The sequence below is a fragment of the Prosopis cineraria genome, unplaced genomic scaffold, assembly GCF_029017545.1.
Source record: "Prosopis cineraria cultivar Desert tree isolate PC_DT_omini unplaced genomic scaffold, ASM2901754v1 PC5, whole genome shotgun sequence".
NCBI lineage: Eukaryota > Viridiplantae > Streptophyta > Magnoliopsida > Fabales > Fabaceae > Prosopis > Prosopis cineraria.
The window spans coordinates 10892247-10906066 of NW_026555336.1; the positions used below are offsets into that span (position 1 = coordinate 10892247).

The 13820-nt window shown below is 32.2% G+C and overlaps 2 long non-coding RNA genes across 2 annotated transcripts; both read left to right on the forward strand.

Annotated features, from left to right (window-relative positions):
• The first annotated feature begins 4965 nt into the window (after window positions 1–4965).
• LOC129310624 (uncharacterized) lies at window positions 4966–5715 on the forward strand. The gene is made up of 3 exons (XR_008593156.1): window positions 4966–5170; window positions 5452–5544; window positions 5626–5715. It is a non-coding gene; the product is annotated as an uncharacterized LOC129310624 (long non-coding RNA).
• Window positions 5716–12334: 6619 nt separating this feature from the next.
• Window positions 12335–13645, forward strand: LOC129310656 (uncharacterized). The gene is made up of 3 exons (XR_008593163.1): window positions 12335–12555; window positions 12658–12891; window positions 12994–13645. It is a non-coding gene; the product is annotated as an uncharacterized LOC129310656 (long non-coding RNA).
• Window positions 13646–13820: the final 175 nt, after the last annotated feature.

Consider the following 13820-nt stretch of genomic DNA (forward strand, 5'->3'; position numbering starts at 1 on the left):
TAATGTCAAGGTGGACATTACATAATATCCCTAGGGAGAATACCATAAACAATGTGCCAATGCCTGTAGACTATTTGCGATGGTTGATTAAAAGCATTCATTGTTGGAGAAGCAAGTGGCAACTTTATTGCATGGCCTAGGGTTTGCTTTTATAGAAGATGAAGAACAAAATTGAGGATAGGTTTTCTAGTTACCTATTTATATATATATTATCTATATTGGTCCTAACTATTTAATTGGTGCATAGTCTTAAGGGAAGAGTATTGCTAGACAATCAGGCTAGTTAATTTAATTGGTGTGTAGTCTTAGGGGAAGAGTATTGCTAGACAATCAAGCTAGTTATCCAAGGTTAGGCAGTCATGCTAGATCATTTTCCAAAAATCTATTAGAGTGTGCTTGAGGCATATGCAAAATTGTTTACTAATTCCATGGTACTTAACAACTTCAACCAAAACATGTATGGCAGAGAACAACAAGATATGACTAGGGTTGAAATGGTCAACAAAGTCATCAAACATGTTTCAATCAACCAAAGTGTGGTCCACTTTTATATGAGGTACATATTCTTTAGGGAGAATGGCATTAAGGGCCCTAAAAAGTAAGAATTTTACAGATAAGGCCTAATAGATTCTGAAATTATTCTGAGAGCCTAAAGGCCTCATTTGCAATTATATTTTCTAGTGAAATGACCAATTTGTCCCTCCCATAACCAGCTGCTGAATGAAAATTTCTTCTTCTTCCTCTGTTCTTCCTCCCTCTTCGTTCTCTCTCTTCCTCTTTCAACACTAATGCAATAACCAAATTCATTTTCCTCCCCATCATGCTTCTCTATTCCCTCTCTTCTTCTTACTCCTTCTTCCTTCTTTCTCTTATTTGAAGCTTTTTTGTTCAAAAGGTATGAGTGGGCCTACTTTTATCTAGATGGGTATGGAGAAGACGACCAGGCATTCATTCGATTACATTCCTCTCACGCCAACCAGCTTCTTGAAACAGTTCGCCATAGTGTGGAAAGAATGGATCAAGTGCTGCATCTGCCATTATTAGTTTTGTTTTATCAAAAAAGGATATAGAGAGAGTTTAAGCCATATCAGTTTTATCTAATCATAATGTACACGTTCACATTTATTTAATCAAAACAAGTCATTATTTATAGACTTTTTGTCATTTCTGATACATATTTTTCTACAACTGATATAAATGTTCTAGTGTAGATGTTGTATATGAAATTTATGTTGTTATTTCTGGAGTTTACTTTGTACAAACTTTGCAATTAACTTGTGCGGATATTTATGTATATCATATTGACAAACCTTGTATTGTAAATATATGGACATTTTGTTGTTAGTAAATAGATACTTTTATGTTATATATAGACCTTTTGTTCTTCATAAACTTGAGAAACTTTTTCAAATGTTCAGTTTAATCACACAAATCATGTGAAATAAATCGACATTGTGTTGTTAATAAATGCACCTTGTCATGTTATATATATACTTTTTATTGTTCATAAACTTGAAAATTTTTTGTTAAGCCTAGCCAACTGATAAACTAGACACACATAGACTTTCAATTTAGAATTTATGAAGAATGTGTTATGCATGTCGGATATTGTGTTGTGCATTGTTTGCTTGCTTGTGCATTTTGTCAAGCCTAGCCTACTAATAAAGTATAATCTTATAAACTTTTAGTTGAGAATAAATGAACCTTATATTGTGCATAATGGATATTGTGTTATGCATTGTTTGCCTATTTGTGCATTTTGTTAAGCCTAGTCTACTGATAAAGTAGAATTGTATGGATTTTTAGTTGAGAATATATAAACTTTTTGTTATGCATGTCGGATATTGTGTTGTGCATTTTTGCTTGCTTGTGCATTTTATCAAGTCTAGCCTACTGATAAAGTAGAATCTTATAGACTTTTAGTTGAAAATAAATGAACCTTATCTTGTGCATAGTAGATATTATGTTATGCGTTGTTTACCTATTTGTGCATTTTGTTAAACCTAGCCTACAAATAAAGTAGAATCATATGAACTTTTAGTTGAGAATATATGAACCTTATGTTGTGCATAGTGGATACTGTGTTACGCATTGTTTGCTTACTTGTGCATTTTGTCAAGCCTACGCTACTGATAAAGTAGAATCTTATGGACTTTTAGTTAAGAATAAATGAACCTTATATTGTGTATAGTAAATATTGTGTTATGCATTATTTGCCTAACTTCATTACTTTGTTAAGCCTAGCATAATGATAAATTGGAATCACATAGACTTTTAGGTGAGAATATATCACAAATTTTTTTCTTGCAACTGTTTTTAACTAGCCGTCCTCCCGGGAGGCCAGGAATAAGGAGGATAGAATCTTCTTATCGAAGATAAGAAGATTTATCATTGTTCAAGATGTGGGAAGGCCGGACACAGTCGCAAGACATGCAAGAATCCTCACCCAGCATGAGAAGTGGTTATATTGTACTTCTTTGGTGTACACAAGCAACTATAATTATGTATATGAAAGCATTTCCAAATGATACTTTTTGGGTAAGTAGGAATGAAAAATATTTTTTTTTGTATATGGAGAAGCAACTATTAGATATTTTGAATATAGTGGCTAACTTTATATATATATATATATATATCAGACTTGAAATATTGCGTCAACTTTCTTGTGGGTACTTGTTTTAGTACCTAGGCTAATACCAACATGAAATTATTTATATATGATGTAATTATCCTTCTTAATATTAGAAATGCATAGACTTTCTGTTGAGCATGTGTGGACATCCTCTTTGTGCATAGTAGATGTTGTATCATGTATGGTCTGCCTAACGTCATTTTGTTATAGCCTAGGCTAGTGAAATATTAAAAATGCATGAATTTTTAGTTCAGCACACGTGGACATCGCATTATGCATGGTGGATATTGCGTCGTACATGGTCTGCCTAGTCATTTTTGCTAAGGCCAAGGCTAGTAAAATACTTGAAATGCATGGACTTTCTGTTGAGATGTGTGGACATTATCTTGTACATAGTGAATGTTATATCATGTATGGTCTATTTCGTTGTTTTGAGAGTTCACGCAGGTTCTGAATTTAAATCAAACAAAGGGCAAAATCATACTTTTGGTCTAAAAAAATTGGCAATAAGGGCCTCAAGGCCTATAGAGCAATATCATATTCATTTAGATCCAAATTGCAATAAAGTCCATTTTTAATGCCTTAATGCCATTTCTCCTATTCTTTACATGACCTTCTACTTTATTTAAACTTAATATAATAATTTTTTTATATTTTCATTTAGGTACCTATATGAAAATGTTATCTTCCTTGGTGATTTTTCATTGAAGTTTGTCTTTTTTTGTTCTTATAATGTCTCTACTCATCGCGATATCACTACTGAGGCACGGCACTGATTATTCATATATTTTACACAGTTTTACCTCTCTTATCTTAGCTTTTTAGCACTTGTTTTGATATAATTTGAGATAAATGAGTAATATTTGTGGTAAAAGAGCAAAGAAATATTTTTAGGAAATTTTTCAGGATATATTAAATATTTTTCCAGTTTTTTATTGAATATTATTTTTTATTCCCTAAAATTCATTTTCTATTGATTTTATTATTATTATTATTACTATTATTATTATTATTTTTGTAGGTGGTTACATGGAGAAGAGAAGAAGAAATTTCCTATCTTACCCTTCATTGCTAGTTAGCTTTTCCTAATTTTACTTTCCCATTTACTTTCTCCTTTTCTTCCCATAAATATCTCTATTTGGAAAAGTTATTAAATAATTGATTTTCTATGATTTACCAAAACCACGTGATATTCCAATCTCGAGATAGGTGTTCACATAATCAAATCCGAATCATGAGAAGGAAGATGAGGATCATTAGATATTGACACTCATTTTATTTTATTTTACTTTATTTTGGCTGGACGTATGCATGAGTTGTGGACCCAATATCAATATATTTATCTCCTTATCTCTGTTATATCAGGATCTCTCCTTTCTCGCAGACGCATCTTCCACTTTTACTCTCAGCCTCTGCACGATTTCCCCAAAAACACTCCACTTCAAACCAACTGAATTCATCTCCTTCACATGTGATTCAAATCCTCTCATCCCTTTTGATCATCGTCCTCTCCTTTCATCAAATCACACATTTTAGTTCAAGCTTCCATGGCTGAACGTGTTCAAGGTTTTGGAGATGGGTTGGTGCTGAAAATGCGTGGCTAGAGGTTCAAGATTTCTTGGGGCTTGATGGATGAAGATTGAGTTCATGGACTTCAATGGCTAAGGATTTCTAGACTCTAGTTCCTTTTAATTTTTCTTTTCATAGTTGAATTAGTGCAGTTGTAATGTTGCACTTAAGTGTTTTATTAAATGCCTTTGTCATTTTAATTGAGGATACTTGTTATTGAGTTGATTGGTTGCTAGAATTGTTACTTAATTTTTAATTTCAATGATTAATGCATAGTTGTGATGAATTATTGAGTGTTCTTAGCATTAGCAATTATATAGTTACATTGTGAAGCCTTGACAAGTTCTAATTGAGATTAATTTAGAATTAATTCTTGGTTAGGCATTGTTTTAGGCACTATTCTAAGACAATTAATCAACCAATAACACATTGAGAGCTTAATGACGCTAATTTAGTTCATTACATGAGTATTAATGGTTAGGCTTGCGTGTGTGACTTTGTTATCTATGTTTGGGATAGTCTTGAATTACACTTGGCTAATGAGTGTATTTTCTTAGCAATTTAATTCTTGAATGAGGATTTCTTCACCATCATACTCCTTGGGATCACTTTTGTTCATTATTAAAAATACATTTTCATTTGTTCACTCATTTTCTTTTAAAGCCAAAAATTGCATAAACATTAGTTAGGATTTTAATTTATTTTTTTTATAAAATTAATCAAACCAAATTTCATTGTCATTTATAGCACATTTGATAGCCATTCTTAATCAATTTTTAATCCAACTCACTAGGGGATTCGACCTAGGTTGTGCTCTATACATATTAGGATGATTTTTGGTTTTAAAAGAAAATAAGTGAACAAATGAAAATGTGCTTTCAGGCACAGCCAAGCTAGGGCATTAACAAAATACTTCAAGGCAAAGAACCCTATTGTGGGGACATTATTGTTGATACCTTATGTGCAAGGGTGAGTTTTATGGTATCCTTATCAATTTAATTTATCTTTTCTTTCTAAATTTTATTACATGTGCCATAAAATTATTTTTGGAGCCACTAGATGATGATCGGCATTATGCCGGCTACTATTAAAACTGTAAAGTTTTACTATTTAGACTCTGTTAGTGGGTAGCCAGATAATAGACCTAATATGATAGAATTATTTAATATGTAATTTTTTATTTTAATTAACTTTTAAATTTTTTTTATCATTTTGAATTTTTAACTTCAACTTATTTCTTTTTTATCAAGGTCGTGGTGCTTTATCACACCCAAAAGAACTTTCCTGTACCATTATGTTACAAGTCCTATGATCTAGCCTATACTAATTGGAAGATAATAAAGGTACTTATCACTACTAATTTAAACAATTAATACTAATTTTCTAATTAATTCAATAACATGTTTATTAATTTTTCTATACAGTGCCCACAACAAATATCATATAGCAAGGATTGTGGGATAATGCGTGATGAGATTTCTTAAAGACATCATCACTCACCAGTTGAGCCTAATCCTTGCCATAGTATGTATGTTATTCAACTTCAATTATATGTGATTATGAATTTTAATTCGCTAAAGTAATTAACTATATTGTCATATCACATTATTGTAGTATTATCCTGATTCATACAGTGAAGGATTATGGAACTATCATATAAACAAAGTCATTGAAGAATGGTGTGAGTACATTTTCCAATTGTGGGCCAAAAATAAGCGAGCTCAACATTTTTTAGCTTAGTTTTTCTCATTTAGATTATAAGTTAGAATAATTATGATTTATTGTAGCAAACAATTTTGTTTTACTATTAAATTGATCAATTATATAGCAAAAAATTTTGGTTTTTAATGAAATTATTAGTTTAGTATAACTTTGGATTAGACTGGACTAGTTATATTACATCTACAATGTATTATTGCAAGGGCTGCTACAAATACAACTGTCTTATTATTAAAAAAAATTGCAACACCACAACCGTCCAATATATCATGATATGTTTCAATATAATATAGTATATTAGATGGTTGTAGTCTATAACCATCCAATATGTGTAACAACATATTGGACTGTTGTTGAGCCATCAAATAGTGTAATATTGGATGGTTGTAATAATCATGTAACATTTGTATTTCCAATATATGACAGGGGCATATTAAATAGTTCATAACCATCTAATATAAGCAAAAATAACTGTTCAATATGGCCTTTTTTGTAGTAGTAGTGTTCCTTGCTAGACATGAGTTTGATTAAGAGAACATTGAGTACTAATTTCCAAACCAAATAAGAGAAAATGTGATGAGAGAAAATAGAGAAAAGAGAAAAATGAAGTGATGTAATTTTCTCTCTTTTTGGTAGGCTGAGTGAGAAAAAATGGGAGGAAAGAAAAATTGTTAATTTTATATGGACAATAATAACCTTACTATTTGTAGAAAAATATTTATATATAATAGAAGTTAATATTTTAACATATTATTCACACTAGTACAAAAAAGTAGAACTAACCCCCATGTCTACACCAATTATTATGCATACAGTATAGAAAAAAAAAGAGGCAATAGCATTTTCATAAAAATATTGAAGTTGCGTTAATATCTACACCGGTTATTAGAATAACCAGTGTAGATATATTTTATAATTTTTTTACTTTTTCATTGTAACATATCTACATCGGGTATACATTATAACTGGTGTAGATATTAATTATTATGTTTTTTATTTTTAATTTTATGTATCTACATTGGGTATTCCTAATAACTGATGTAGATATTTTTAAGTTTTAATTTCCATTTTCTAAAGTTGTTTTAAAATTTTGGTGGAAAATAAAATGGTGCAAATGAAACTAATTTGAAACCTTATCTCCTTCGGTTCTAAAACGTCATCCCTCTATGCAGACAAAAATATTTCGATCCGCATCTTTTTTCCCTTTCTCATTTTCTCATTTCCATGTTGGAGGGAAAATTTTTGAAAGAATTTCCTAGCACTTGAGAGACTATTAGCTCATTACTCTATCACTAATAGTGTAAATTTGCTTCTTCTAGGTTTGCTTCATATAAGTTGTTATTTTCTGATATATCTCGATCAAATTGTTGGAAAGAGTCAATGCGATGTTTGGTTTGGGAGCTTCTTGTTATTGATTTTTGCCACTGCATAGCAAGGGTTTCTTTTCTCTTTTCTTCAATCTCGTTCAACATCTTCCTCTATTCTTTCCTTTCTCTCTTTGGTGCGCATAGCCTATTTGTTTATTCCTATCATAGATCTTCCTCCTTTGTTCAACTTGAGCAATTCTTCTTCCCTTGTTATGTTTGCATTGTCAGAATCTTTTTCTTCCCCTTTGTTCTACGTTGTTGCTGACAGAAACTATGGCGTGTAAGTTCAAAATTTCTTCCTTCCTTCTCTTTTCTTGGCATGTGCGTGTCTTTTTGGATTAAGTAAAAAAAAATTAATTATAATATAGTTCTTTTCCTTTGATTCATCAGCTATTGTACATGAAGTAGGAGAGTAGTAGGAGTTTAACAAAAACTGAAATTGGCGAGACAAGAGTTTATATGAGGTAGGTGTTCCTATTACATACTTCTATATATTATAAATTTAGTAAAGGTAAAGGTAGAAATTTAGTTTTGTTTGAATGGATTTTTGATAAAGCCACGAGTTTGGGCAACATAACAAATTTACATAAAAGTTTAGGAATTGTTGAGTAAGAGATTAGAAGAGTAAGAAGCTTAATAATATAGTTGGTTTCCTAATGACCACAAGGCGTTTGTTAAAATGCATAGGAGAGTTGGATTGGAGTAATCAAGTATATTAGGTGCATTAAGGATTGAAATTTAGGATTTAGGTGGTTTAATCTTTATGTTGAAACTTAGGAAGGTCTAGGTCTTGCTTGAATACCAATGTTTATATAATCTCTGTGTGTGTGTGTGTATATACACATATATATGGTATATATGAAGCACTATAAATTGTATTAGCTTTTCATCTTCCTAGTTATAATAAACTATTGTGATTGCATTACCAATTTATTTTTTGTACGCCGGTAGAGTGCTGGTAGAGGTCTAGGGCCATTAGGCATTGCATGCGACTTTATTTTCTTTAAACAATATTATTTTCTTCTTATATTTTTAATTGTAAATTTATTGGAAAATTCAACTTTTAGGGGAGATTTTGTCAAAAAAATTTTAAAACTTATTGTTTTTCCTTTTCCTTTATATGGAAAGGGCCAAAAGATATAGAGTTAGCTTCCCTCCTATCTTATTAGATAGGAGGGAAGCTAACTCTAACAAATATTCTCAAAAAAATAGAAATTATTGTGTTATCATGCTTATTTCTTATTTTTTAATATGTAACTCATTGTTTGGCCTTATCCTGATGGATTTAGTAATAATCTATGAATTTTATAATGTTTTAGGAAGACAAATTAAACATGGACCATAGTTGGATAGATGCCAAACGGACAAGCCTAGAGTATGCTAATGGGGTTAAGGAGTTTTTGGAATTTGCTCGGAGCAATTCTAAAAATGATAGCGAGACGTTTTATTGTCCTTGTAGGGACTATTTGAATGAGAGGCAGCTAAGTGTAGATAAGATATACAAACACTTAATTTGTGAAGGATTTTTCAAAAGTTATAGAGTATAGATATGGCATGGTAAAAGATTAAACTTGCGAATACTGAGTACATCTCAAGTGCAGGATGTCAATGTTGATAATGATAATGATAATGATGATATGGTTGATCGGTTGGAGGACATGATTTGTGAAGTAGGTAAAGAGGCCTTTGTGCAATCCCCGGTGTATAATAATATGTGTAGTGATGCAAATACACCTTTATACCTAGGGTGTGAGGAATATAGTTTGTTGAAAGCAGTGTTGGAATTGGTGAACTTGAAAGCTAGATTTGGATGGAATGATAAGAGCTTCACAGAAATGCTGGAGTTATTGAAATTAATACTTCTAAAGGAAAATGTGTTACCAGTTCATTATTGTAAGGTGAAGAAAATTCTATGCCTACTCGGCATGGAGTTTATGAAAATACATTCATGCTTAAATGACTGCATATTGTCTAGGAAAGAACATAAAGAAAAGCAGAAGTGTCTGATATGTGAGATGCAAAGGTACAAAGAGAACAAAGATATTGTGAAGGTGCTCTAGTATCTTCCAATTATACCAAGGTTTAATCGATTATTTGCTAATGAATAGGATGCAAAGATTTTGAGATGGCGTGCAGATAAGAAAATTTTTGATGGAAAGCTCCAACATCTAGCTAATTTATAACAATGGAAGAAAATTGACAAATTGTTCCTCGAGTTTGGCAGTGATCTAAAGAACCTTAGGTTTAGACTTAGTATGGATAGCATGAATCTTTATGGTAGCCTCAATAGCATACATAGTTCATGGCCCGTTCTCTTGATAATTTACAACTTATCTCCTATATTGTGCATACAATGCAAGTATATCATGTTGTTTATGTTCATTTTGGGACCAAAACAACTGAGGAATGACATTGATGTTTACCTAAGACCCTTGATCAAAGACTTAAAAAAGCTATAGAACATAGTTGTAGATGTGTTCAATGTAAATTAAAAGAGGTATTCAAGCTGCACACAATGATCTTTTATACCATAAATGATTTTCCTACATATGAAATAACGTTAAGGGGCATAAAGCATGTCTGATTTGTAAAGCAAATACATGCTATCATCAACTTTATCATAGAAAAAAGGTAGTTTGTTTTGACCATAAAAGACTTCTTGAAGAGGGTCACCATTATCATAAAATGAGGAAAGTTTTTTTTAGTAGGCAAGAGCATGAAATTGCCCTAAAGCCATTGACAGGAGAGCAAGTTTATCAATTAGTGAAAGACGTCAATGTTACATTTGGTAAAATTATAAAGAGTAGTGAAAAAATATTTGGAAAAAGAGGTTTATCTTGTTTGACTTTCCTTATTAGTGTTATCTTGATATAAGGCATTATATTGATGTCATGCATGTAGAGAAGAATGTGTGTGATAGTATTATTGGAACACTTCTCGACATACTGGGCAAGTCCAAGAAGAGTGTGAAGGTAAGATTGCATTTTGTGAATATGAAAATTAAAGAGGACTTACATCCAAGGCCAAATGGTAAGAGGACTTATTGTCCCTCGGCTGAGCATACTTTATGCAAGGATGAGAAAAGAAGCTTTTATGACTGCTTATACAGCATGAAAGTGCCCTCAGGGTATTCTTTAGATTTTAAAAAGCTTGTATCAATAAAGGATTCAAAATTTGTAGGCCTTAAGTCTCATGATTGTCATGTCTTAATGTAATAACCACTACTAGTGGCTATTCGAGGCTTCTAGAAAGATGAATTAAGAAACATCATAACCAGAATTTGCTTTTTCTTTAATTCTATATGTCATAAAGTCTATGACATTGAAGAATTAGATGAACTAGAAAATGAAGCATATCTTATCATGTGCCAACATAAAAAGCTCTTTATTCTATCATTTTTTGACATTATGATACATTTAATTATTCATTTAGTGAGAGAGATAAAGTTGTGCAGTCCTATTCATTTACAATGGATGTACCCAATTGAAAGAATAATAAAAGTCTTAAAAGGGTATGTGAAGAGTTCACATCGTCCTGAAGCATAAATTGTTCAAAAATATGTCTCTAAAGAAGTGATGGAATTTTATCAAGATTACTTGAATAATGTACGACCCGTTGGGTTGTGACAATGTGATGTCAAAGATATGGCATATCTGTGAATACCGTAGATCCTCATAAATTGCAACAAGCACACTTACACATTTTGAATAATGTTGATCAAGTTCAATAATACATAAATGTGCATAAAGAACTTGTAAGGGAGCAAAGTAGTTGAATTAGGATGAATGAGCAAAGACTAATTAGGGAGTATAATAGTACTTTTGCAAAGTGGTTGAAATAGAAGGTTAAGAATGAAGATTGTGTTTCTGATATTGTTAAAGGGCTGGGATAAGGTCTTGAATGTGATGTTATATGCTAGACTACATTTGATATTAATAGGTATTTGTTCTACACGAAGTCTTTAAACAATAGGAGTAATGTGCAAAACAGTGTTGTTACACTAGTGGCCTCAAGAATGCACTTCTCAAGTAGGAAAGACTTGAATCCTTTGTTCGCATCCATGCCTTATTACGGGGTTATTGAAGAGATCTAGAAAGTTGACTATTTTCAAATGCAAGTAGGTTGATGTGAAAAATGGTTTTCATCAGGATAGGTTAGGATTTACATTGGTCAATCTGAATACTTTAAGTTTTGGCAATAAACCTTTTACTATGGCAGACCAAGCAAAACAAGTGTTTTATGTCATAGGTCCAAGAAATGAAAGATGGTTAGTGGCTCTTGAAGGAAAAAGGGAGGTTAATATTGATGAGAAGGATTGCCCCAAATTTTGATATTTCTAAGAATCATTCCTTCTAAATAGGCTTTCCTATACTGAATGTTGAAGATAAAGTGGATGATGAACATGGTACAAGAGATGAACACTGTAAAGGAATATGAGAGAATATCACTATTTAAAACTATCTTAAAAGTTAGCTATTTATTTATCATTGTGTTTGATTATTTAATTAATTATTTCTTTTACCATAAAAATATATTTATCATTGTGTTTGATTTATTTATTAATTAATTTATTCAATTTATTGATCACTTATGAATTTTGTTTATTGTCTAAATAGGATTGTGGAGGATCAGGGCATTAATCAGGGACAACCTGACCCTTTTACTACTCCAATTGTGTCTACTACTAGTGATGAGGGTGTGCTTACAATCAGAGACCAAACCCAGATTGTGTGTAGCAGCCAATCTACACGAACAAGGAGACCTAGAAGTGGAACACGATTGAGAGAATTGGCTTTGAGTCAAAGAAGAAGTAAAAGGATTTTGATCCAGTTTGATAGCAAATGGAAGCCAATCGAGCCTAACACAGCCAAGTATACCAATTTTGCAAGCCTCCAAGCCTGCAGCAAGTTGAATATTGATACCCACATGGGCCGATGTCCCCGAACATGTTAAGGAACAGATTTGGGATGCCATTAATATGAGCACTTTTATCACTTTTTTATCACTAATTATTAATATCACTAACTATTTTAATGGCATATATTGTAGGTCACCTATGATGTCCCGAACGATGCAAACTTTAAGCATCGGTTGATGACCTGGGCCTACGATCATTGGAGGGGTTTCAAGACATCATTAGCTAAAAGATTTACGCATGTCGAGATGTCAAAAGGGTAGCCTTGGCCTGATCCTTGTGTCAAGTATACATTTTTAAAACCAGATACTTTTGATGAATTCTTTAGGCTTAGGACTACGCCAAATGCTATGGTGAGTTAGTTTGTTTTAATTTAATTATTCTTTATTATTTATTTAAGTTATATATCATTGTTTTTCTTAAATTATGGATATTTTAAGAGTTCAAATTTATAGGAAAGAAGGAGAAAGGCTCAAGAAATTAGAAGGATCAATAATTGTCCTTAAACGAAATCTTGTGGTGATTATGCGTTGACCGATAAAGAATTGATAGATGCTAAGAGGAGGAAGAGGGAAGAACAAGCTCAATCTGATCCTTCTATTTTGCTGTCTCTACTATCTCCAATATATCACGATGAGAGATGGATCCATGCTTACCAAAAGAAGGATGGGTCCTTTTCAAGCAAGCATGTTTGTAACTTTGCTCAAAAAATTATAAGTATATCAATTTTCCTCTCTATATTTATTTTAAATATAAAATATTACTAATTGTTTGGTATTTGCATGTTAAAGGATGAGCTTAAGCAAAAACAATCCGATGGATTATTCATTCCAGAAGGAAGAAATGACATCCTAACCATTGCTACGAGGAAACTAGATCATCTTGGACGTGTTAGGGGATTTGTATCAGAGGTGAGCATAAGAGATGTATTTAGACCACCTTGTCAATCCCATTCTTCAGGACTCGTGACTAGAGAAGAGATGAATGCGCTATTGGCTTAGTCAAGGGAAGAGGCAAGGACAGAGGCAAAGGCTACCCTTAAAGCTAGGTGGTAAAAGATGAAGGAGGAAATAGTAATGATGGTGAACTCAAATAAGGATCTAAGTGTCTCGATATCCCACTCTCTAGCTTGTCATCTAAGTACTAAAGGGAGTAACATTGTTTTGATTCCTTCAAAGGATGACCCGGCCCCTGAGCTTGATAAGCTATGCTTCTTATATGTGGATGATCTGGAGAGACGCTTAGTAGCATGAGGTCGGATCCACGAGCGGTCAAAATGCCACTTTCAAGAAGTTTAAGAAGATGTTAAAATCCATAGATATACTATCCTACTTCTACTTCAGTATCTCTAGTGGTTGTAAGGTTCTTGCTAGTCTCTAATGCTCAATTTTAACCTTTTGACAAATTAAACACTGAGGAACAAAATCTATAACATCCCTTTTCATTCCAAGCCACCACCAATACCGCTTCATATCCTGGTACATCTTAGTTGCTCCAGGGTGAATTGTATATTTACTCTTATATGCCTCATTCAAAATTTTCTTTCTCAAATCACCCTCATCTGGTACATAAACCCGATCTTGATATAAAACATATCCATCATCACTGAAACCAAAGT